Here is an 8568-nt window from a genome sequence, read left to right on the forward strand (position 1 = left end):
GAAAGGAACATCCAAGTTTATCTGGTGGGAACAGGGGGTCTAGCTGGGGTCCCCTCTCTAACTTTTCCAACAAGCGGCCAGCCAGCCAGCCCAGGGGATGCTTCCCGAGGAAGCCAGCAGCTCGTTTAGAAAAGCCTCCTGTGTCCTGAACTGAAACCCACCCACAGTTTCTGGTGCTGCCCTCCCGGCCCAGACAGCTAGATCGAATCCGCCTTCCTGAAGACCGCTGTCGCTGCAGATGGCTTTGTGTGCCCCTGGGCCTCCGTCTCTGGGTGAAACGCCGCCACAGCCCACAAGACCATCGCTGGACTCCTCGCCGGCCGCGTGGCCTCTCTCTGGATGCGACCCAGGTTCTGACCAGCCCATGGCAGGGCTGACAAGTCATTTTGAGTAATTTGCTTAGGATGCTTTAGTGCATCCTAAGACGACAAACATTTGGGCGGCAGCTGCAGCGGACCGTTTGTAAGTTTTCTACCGTGTCTCGTGTCTGCTGGGGCAGCCGTGACCAAATCCCACCCACAGACGTCCGGTTTCTCACAGTCCTGGCGTCAGGGTTTGGTTTCTTCAGAGGCCTCTCTCCTCAACGAGTAGATGGCCACCTTCCCCCGGGGTCCTTGAGCTGTCCCTCTGTGTCTCTCCCTCCACATCCTCTGCTTGTAAGGACACCCCCCCCCCAACGACCCGATTTGAACCCTCTCCGAATGTAATCACGTCCTGAGGCGCTGGGGCTGGGGCTTTGAGGGGACACGATCTGCCCGAGACGTGTCGCGGCAAAATTAGTGCGTGGTACACTGATTTTCCAGGTGAGCATGAGGAGGATGAAGGTCAGTCCACTGACTCAGGAGCACCCGGGCACAGACCGGGGCCAACTCCACGCACACCTTCCACCAAGCATCCGCCCTGGACACATCACGATCTGGACTCCTCCCGAGAAGAGGAGCAGCATGAGGCCAGCCGGCGTGCGGACCCCGGCCAAGTGGGAAAAGACCCCTCTAACCCTCTTCCTCCCTCACAGAGGCGTCGGCCGCAGAACCCGGGCTCCCCTCCCAAACACAACCGTATTTCATTCCAGGTAGATGAACTGGGCACCGACTGTGAACGGAGCACTGGCTGGGCGCTGGGGATGTGATGGTGAACAAGGTCGCAGATCGGCCTCCGAGAACTCGCCGTCTAGTTAAGGACGACGTGCTAAGGGAAAGCGCGTACGTTCCGTGGTGTTAGGTGCCGGGCGGAATGATAAACACGTAACGATAAATATTACACAGGTAACATGACGTGCATGGGACAAGTACACGTCCTTAGGGAGGGAAGAGGGGGGTAGGTCCCCGGACAGGAGGGGTCCTCGTAGCAAAGCATCCAATACCCTCGATGACTCACTATTCCAGGTGGGCGCGTCCCTGCTCCACCTTCAGGGACCCTGATTCCCCGAGTCACTGCCCTGCCGCCCCCTGAGATAACGTCTTTGTGTGTAGAGTTGAGGCCGGTCACGGGCCTGTCCCGGGTCCCGCCTGAGGGAAAGGGGGAGAGACAGCAAACCCAGGGCAACCGTCTCCTTTGGGGCAAGCGGCAAGTCACACAAGTTTGTTCTCTCGCAAATCTCGCGTGGGCACCGAGTCACGTGGCCGCACCGGGCCACAAGGGGAGCCGGGAAATGTAGTCTTTGTGGGGAGACTAGGTGACCAGAACGAAGAAGAGAGTGGACTGGCGCGGTCAGGGGGAGCCACCAGCCCTCACGTGGTCTGTGCGAGGAAACAAGTGGGGATTTCTTAATAAGGTAAGCAGGGGAGCCCTCCTTGGGGGTGACTTCCAAGAAAAGACCTGGCCAAGGTGAAGGAGTGAGCCATACAGTTTTCTGGGGGGAAAGCATTTCCAGGCATCAGAGACACAGAGTCCCTGTCACCTGCAGGAAACAGGAGGGACATCTGGGGGGCTGGAGTCGGTGGATGGTAGGGAGACTGGGGGACTGAGGTTGCAGCGGTGGCCTGGCCGAGGTGGCCTTAGAGTCCTTGCCCGTGACCCGGCCTTTCCTCTGAGTGGGCACAGGCCACGGGAGGCTTGTGAGCAGGGAAGGGACGTGATGGGTCTCGCACTGTGCCAACCCTGTGTCCTGCATGTGGTCCCCCCTGCTCCCTCCCGAGCCCTCTCGGGGCCCCCAGGCACCTGCACGGCCCTCACCCCCTAGACATCACCTCCCCCCCAGAACCTTCCATCCACCCTGCAAGACTGCACGGTGTTGGGGGGCGGGGGGGTTGCCTGCCAGGCGTCGGGGCAAGAACAGGCCTGCCTGCATGGTCCACCTGTGGCTGAGCACACAGTCTGGAGCACAGAGGAGCAATCAGGATGTTTCTCTGAATTAATTAATTAGTATTAGAAGGAGATTCCTCCCCGAGACTGACAACCCGAGACGAGCCAACTGACCTCCTGTCTTCTCTGTGGGTCTCCAGAATCCTGCACGTCCAGGAAAACACACAACCGACCACAGCCTAGGAGCTCAGAACTTGCTAGAACACTGCACGGATGTTGTGTGTGAACGCCGATCTAGAATTCTCAAAGCGTCTGATGCGCCTGCCAGCACCCTCAGGGAGGAGACGAGCTGTGGCCTGGGTGGGGACAGTCACCTCGCACACATCCTGCCGCCCGTGCGAAGCGTCTGGTGGGTACTGCTCGGAACGGAGGCTTCGGGAACGGAGAAGATGCATCCTCGTCTTCAACGAGTCTATAGTCTGCGGAGACAGCTGACAAATAAGTCTGCGATTAACGTCACCGGGCAGGTATGGGAAAGCACAGAGGAGGGGGTGTCCTGGCAACGGACCCTGGAGGTGACCCCGTATGTCATATGAACGTGTGCGTGAGGGGAAGGAGGGAAGAGGGGTTCAGGGGTCGTCCCAGGCGCAGGGAGCAGCCCTTGTGAAGACCGGGGGGCCGGTGGGGGTCGGGGTGGGGCAGAGACCAAGGAGAGAACTTAGAAGGCAGGCCGAGAAGCAGCACGGAAAGTTCCGTAGTGAGAGGGCTCAGTGAGGTGTGCAGGGGAGCTGGTGTGTAAGACAGAGATGGGTGTGTGTGCGGAAGCGGGAGTGACCTGGGAGGGGCTGCAGAGACGTGGAGACCCCAGCAGCACCATCCATCGCAGCACGGCGACGACCACGGGCGCCGTTTTCACCCGTCAGACCGACTACGGATGCACGTCTGACAACATCAGGTGTTTGGTGACGACGCAGGGAGGGTGGTCCCGGATCCCGCAGGGAGGACCGAGAATCGCTGTGTATTAACCGTGTCTTTGTCTTCCGTGCTGATACATGGACACTGGGCCCTTGCCGGCCCCAAACATTAGGAAGGAGACGATGTCAGTGCCCGCCCCGCAGGACGCAGGCCGGACAGATCACACCTGGGAAGTGTCCAGACAGGCAGATCCGGGCACGTTCGCCGCAGGCGCTTTTGCGACGGCGGAAAATCGGGAACAGCCTGGCGAACGGCATGACTGCGGTGTGGGCACCGGGAGGGTCGCTGCAGCCCCGAGGGGGGGGTTCGTCTCCACGTGGGAGCCCGGGGTTGAGTAAGAGGGGCAACTCGTGGAACCAGGTGTGCGGCGAGATGTGATTTACGGGGAAACAGTACCGTACATTTTCTGTGGAAAAACGTGAGCACCGAAGAAGAGACAGACGTGATGGACGGCAGACGGGGTCGAGTCCAGGTCAGCGAGAGCAGGTGGAGTCAGCGGGGAGAGGTGGTCCGAGGTACTACCGTTGTATTTCTATGACTTTTATTTTGTTTTCATTATTTAATTTAATGTATTTGGATTTTTTTTTTTTTGGTTATTATGGATTGCTTAGGTGATTAAAAATTTATCTGAGATGCAGAAGGTGGGGCGCCTGGGGGGCTCAGGGTGTTAAGCCTCCGACTCTCCGTTTCAGCTCAAGTCATGATCTCGTGGTTCGTGGGATCGAGCCCCGTGTCGGGCTCTGCATCGAGCGTGGAGCCTGCTTGGGATTCTCTCCCTTTTTCTCTCAACCAAATTAAATTGAAATGAAAATGCTAACCCGGTTTGCCACTTGGCAAAAAGTCAACCTCTTCGTCGGGCTGTTGGGGTGGCGGCTCCCATCTCTCCAGAAGTTTCCCACCCCGACCACATCCCCAGCAGCTGGTGGTTGTTCTCTCCTGGTAACTAGAGTAGGGTCGCCCGCCCACCGTGGCAGACGGGCTGACCCCGTACTGGGCCAGCATCACTCCCGTAGCTCTACCCCCGCCCCCAATGCGGGGCAGGCGCTGACGCGGAGGGAGGTACGGGGACGGCGGGGTGGACCGTCTGCTCCCGGTGGCCATTCCGGAGCTCGGGCAGAAGGCGACTTTGTTGTCCGCAGCACATGGCTTTCCAGAGCCTCTCGTAAGACTCACAGATGGCAGGACCCAACACCAGTGACGCTCAGGTGAAGGGCAGGATTCTTTGTTACTTAGAGCCACAAACGGGAGGCTGTCGGGCAGGGCCACGGGGGGCTGTGCCCAGGGCAGAGTAACAGCAAACAGGGCTCTCGGGCGCAGCTAAGGTGCGTCAGGTGGGACATGCTTAGCTAGGTCCCGTGAGCTCCCGGAGGACTGGATAATTTGCATAATTTTGGAGGGCTCTGGGGTGCAGGAGTTATCCCTGGGACAATTAGGGGGCATGCACAGTGACGCAGAGCGTGAAGGAAGGGGTTGGGGTGTGGACCAAATCCACTGCTCAGGAGAACCGGCCAGCCCTGGGCCAGGGTCTCAAGACTGGGTCAAAACAGCACAATCAGAACAAATGTTTTCACATCCTCCCACAGGGGAGGGAGGACGAGGCTCCGGGGCTGTGCTTAGTGTGACCTCCTCTCTTCTGCCTACTTTCCACTGAGGTCGTGTGGCCAGCGAGTCACAGGGTCCCACATCGATGCAGAGGGGCCGGGAGGAATTTGCGGAAGAGAAGGAAAACTTGGGTTTCAGTGGGCGAAGAGCCTGCTAGGCTGAAAGGCTGTGAATTAACCTGAACTCACTCATCTCTTTGCTTCTCTCCCCCCCCCCACCGCTTCCTCTCTGCTTCTCCCCACCCCCACCGCCCCCTTCCTCATCGCTGTCTCAGCTGCTCACACTCCAGCCCCTTCCGAGTGAGGCCCATCACACTCTCTTCCTCACGGCTCTTTCATCGCAGTATGAAAGATAGCGGCCACTCCAGAGCCCATGAGCGCTCGTAAATATCTGATACGTCGAGTGTCATTTCAGTTACATTTAGATCACGGGGTGGGGCGGGGTGGGGAACAGCAGCAGAAAAGCTCTCTGGGCTTTTAGCCTTTCTCTTAACGCTGAATTGGACACATTCACAGCAACTCCAAGCTTTGACCTGTATCTGCCGAGATTTGGTTCTTGGATTAAATGGAGCGGGTGTTGTTAATGAGGTGGTTTAACAACGTCGCGCCCGGTGGTCAACCCGTCCACTCTAGCTGACTACCGGCTAAAGGTACACACGCTTTCAGACACGCTTTCAGCAGGGAATTATATTAAAAATGCTGTTGGGGCGCTGGGGGGGCTCAGTCGGTTGAGCGTCCGACTTCGGCTCAGGTCACGATCTCACGGTCCGTGAGTTCGAGCCCCGCGTTGGAATCTGTGCTGACAGCTCAGAGCCTGGAGCCTGTTTCGGATTCTGTGTCTCCCTCTCTCTGACCCTCCCCTGTTCATGCTCTGTCTCTCTCTGTCTCAAAAATAAATACACATTAAAAAAAATTTTTTTTTTTTAAATGCTGTTTTCCGACCTTCCCCTTGTGTCCCATCTCCTACCACCCGGCCTTTCTTCCTTGGTTTCGCGAAGGCCCTTGCCTTTGAAAGCGCTGTCGGCTCGGCACCCGCGTCTCCTTCAGGAAGCAAACACCTAACGTTCCGTGCAATCGCCACCTCGACGCTCAGCCAGCACGCGCTGAGCTCGCAGCCGAGAGCCGAACCCCACGGTCTCTCCCCGGCAGACACGCGCTCAGTCCCACTACGTGCGAGACGCCGCGGTAGGCACTGGACGCGCGGCACGGAACGGGACCGCGATGCCATCCTCCGGGGCTTACGGTCGGTCATCGCCCGACCCAGCCCTCCGGCCCAGAAGGGTTTCCTTCACCTGAAAGTCCCCTGGGATTTTAGGATCTTTCTTCTGGCCACTGCCACCGTCCACCAGGTACGTCTAAGTTGACAAAGAGCAGGGACCAGGTCTTGATCTCTACATCCACTGTATGCCAAGGACAGGGTTAATAATGCTCTGTGGCTCGGGTGCCCGGTGAGCTGTCGGTCACACGTCCGACTTCGGCTCAGGTCACGATCTCCCGGTTCAGGGGTTCGAGCCCCGCGTCGGGCTCTGGGCTGACAGCATGGAGCCTGCTTCAGATTCTGTGTCTCCCTCTCTCTCTTTTCCTCTCCCCTGCTGGTGCTCACACTCTGTCTGTCTCTCTCTCTCTCTAAAATAAATAATAGAACATTAAAAAGGTTAAAAAGTGTGTCTTTTCACGGAAGCACAACGCGCGCGGCCAAAGCAGGTGCTGGAGATACTCTGGGGACAGAAGCAAGCGGGTCCGTCCGTTCTCTCTGGGAGCTTCCTGGCAGAGGACTTTGTTGATCAAATACTCACGGGGCCACGCGCGTAGCCCTGCGGTGGACCCGAGCCAGCAAGGAGCGCCCGGACGGGGCCACAAGAGATCACGAGAGGTGCCCACTGGACGCCCAGACCCCGCTGCGCAGCTGCCCTCCCTCTCGCAGAGCTTCTGAAGAACACATTTCCTTTGAAGTTAAAAACTCCAGGCTCCGTTTTAACAAGCCAGGGGGAAGGGCAGACTTTAAAAAACCCACGCTTTTAAGTTTTGACAAAGCACGCTCTTTCCAGAAAACGTTCGGCAGAATGTCTGTTACGTTGAGGATGAAGAAGTGACCCCAAGTCGGGTAAGTCATGACGTGCAGCCTCCCCCCTCCCCCGGTTTCTACTGCAAAAGCCTCTTCCTGTGTCTAGCATTACGAACTCCTTGTCATAAGGTTTCAAAATGAGTAACGGAATTGTGCCATCGTGTGCGTCTGTCACTGTTGGTGGGTCCCCCTGACCCACCGTGGGGGTGAGCTCACCGCCTGCCCTGAAAGTACGCGTGACCCCTCCTGTCCTCACGAGAACTGGCTGATTGCCATCTGCCTCTGATTGCACTCAGGTTCATCAGATCCCAACACGCCGAAAACCGCGACTCTCTAGAACCCTCTCCTCCCCCTCGTCCACACGTGACTTTCTCCGGCCGAGGCCGCGGGGCCGCCACGCGGAGGCTAGGCTGGCGGCCAGGCCGGGGACACCCTCTCTGTGCCCCAGGAGAGGCCGGGCTGCGCCCCTCGCCGCTGCCGGGAAAGGGTCTGCGCCCGCAGCACGCGGAGCGACGATGCCCTTACACAGGGCAGCACACGTGTGGAAAGCGTGCATCGTGGGTAAACGGTGGTTTCCACGGAAACGTAACTGCCAGTTCCAGGCTCTTAGCCCACTTTTTTCTTTTTCTGAAGAAGTTTACAGGCTACAATTTTCATCCCTGGTTCTGCATTAGCGTAAGTTTTCCGTTACTGCCCTGGGTGTTCACGCAAGACTTTTCTTTCTCTACCGCTCTGTGGGCCTGGCGTCTTTCCTGCGTCCGCGTCTCCCACACGCACGTCCAGAGTGGCCCCTGCTGTATCTGCTGACCCTACTACTTTGGGGCGTCTGTTTTCCTGGGTGAGGTGAGGAAAAAGTGGGGTGGGCAGGAAGGACCGAGTTCCTGTGAGATTGGACTCCACAGCTGGAGTTTGAAAATTAATACTTGACCCTGTCATCCGGCCACGGAGAAGAAACTTTCGCCCCAACTGTCGCCTCCTTAGAAAAGCTGATTTCAAAGTAATCCACAGAAATCTGCCACAGTTGACATTACATATACATGTAACTTTAAATTTACTAGGAGATCAAAACAAGCCACGTGTGAAATTAACTTTGATATTTCCTTTAGTCCGTTGTGTTCGAAATACCATCCCAAGTAGCCAAGATACAGGTGTTGAGATATTACGCTCTCCCACGCGTGTTTTTGCGATCCACACGTGTTCTACACTCAGAAGACGAGCCACCCACGACCCAGCTCCGGGACACGCAGCAAGAAGTCTCCAGAACCTTCTGCCAAGGGCACAGGGCACACCCCGTCTCACAGACGGATTTGAACGAGGGGGTCAGTCTGCCATAGTTGCCAAGATTCCGACAAATGAAACAAAGGAGGCCCAGGTCTTTGGCAGAAGGCCCAAATCCTGGGGCCTCCAGGGAAATGCTTTGAGGATTTTTCTGCCAACTGAAAAGGAGGCCGATTGTTTGCAGTTTATCAAGAGAATGATTGCCTGGCCACTCAGCACTTGCCAAACGTCCCTTCCATCCGCGCGGAGGAGCCGGCCTCTGCCCAGGCTCAGGGGGACCCGCCCACCGCCGGTCCGGAGCCCTCGGAGGGAAGGACTCTCTGCCCGGCTCCGTGCAGTCTCTTCCAGGCACTCTGCTGGCTGTTCCATGCTGTGGGGCCGCCATGCTATCACAGATCCTGCGAC

General features: G+C 57.6%; 1 long non-coding RNA gene across 1 annotated transcript; it reads left to right on the forward strand.

The window, feature by feature from the left end:
* Window positions 1–1936: 1936 nt before the first annotated feature.
* Window positions 1937–3856, forward strand: LOC122475868. Its single transcript, XR_006295334.1, has 2 exons — window positions 1937–2771; window positions 3131–3856. It is a non-coding gene; the product is annotated as an uncharacterized LOC122475868 (long non-coding RNA).
* The last annotated feature ends 4712 nt before the right edge of the window (window positions 3857–8568 follow it).

The sequence above is a fragment of the Prionailurus bengalensis genome, chromosome E4, assembly GCF_016509475.1.
Source record: "Prionailurus bengalensis isolate Pbe53 chromosome E4, Fcat_Pben_1.1_paternal_pri, whole genome shotgun sequence".
NCBI classification, from domain to species: domain Eukaryota; kingdom Metazoa; phylum Chordata; class Mammalia; order Carnivora; family Felidae; genus Prionailurus; species Prionailurus bengalensis.